Raw genomic sequence first — 610 nt, forward strand, 5'->3', positions numbered from 1 at the left:
AATCTAGCCCCTCCTAAGTCAGTCCCCAAAATGATGGTGGGAAGCCATGTCTGTGTCAGCTGGGACTTCACTCTTTCTCCTGGAGACCCCTTTCCCGACCTTACTAACTAACATTACTAACCTTCACATTACTAACCTGTTGCATTTAAGCTTTAACTTTTACTAACAGTTTTGAATATCACAGTTTAATGGAATTAAACTCAAAGTCATCTGTTGTTCTGCAGTGTACCTGGAGGAACGTTCAAAATGTGGTACCTATGACCATTGCCAGGAGACATCATAAGAAGGTGATTTCAGTGCAGACACTCATGCAATCCTTCCCTAACTTATCTGCTTGTGTAGGTGGAATTAGCATCAGATTTTCTGGGAGCCTTCCCTCTACTTTCTTTTCAAATATTTATGTATCTGTGTGTATGTGTATGCAATTGTGTGTGGGCCAAAGACTGACGCCAGAATGTCTTCCTTGCTTCGCCTCTTTATTTTTCTTTTACAGAATCTAGACCTTCTTATTTTGATTAGATTGGCTTGCCAGAGTATCCAGGATCCATCTGCCTCTACTTACCATCACTAGGGTTACAAGCACTTCCTTTGTGCTTGGCTTTTAAGAGAA

This window comes from Microtus ochrogaster, chromosome 24 (genome assembly GCF_000317375.1).
Source record: "Microtus ochrogaster isolate Prairie Vole_2 chromosome 24, MicOch1.0, whole genome shotgun sequence".
NCBI classification, from domain to species: Eukaryota; Metazoa; Chordata; class Mammalia; order Rodentia; family Cricetidae; genus Microtus; species Microtus ochrogaster.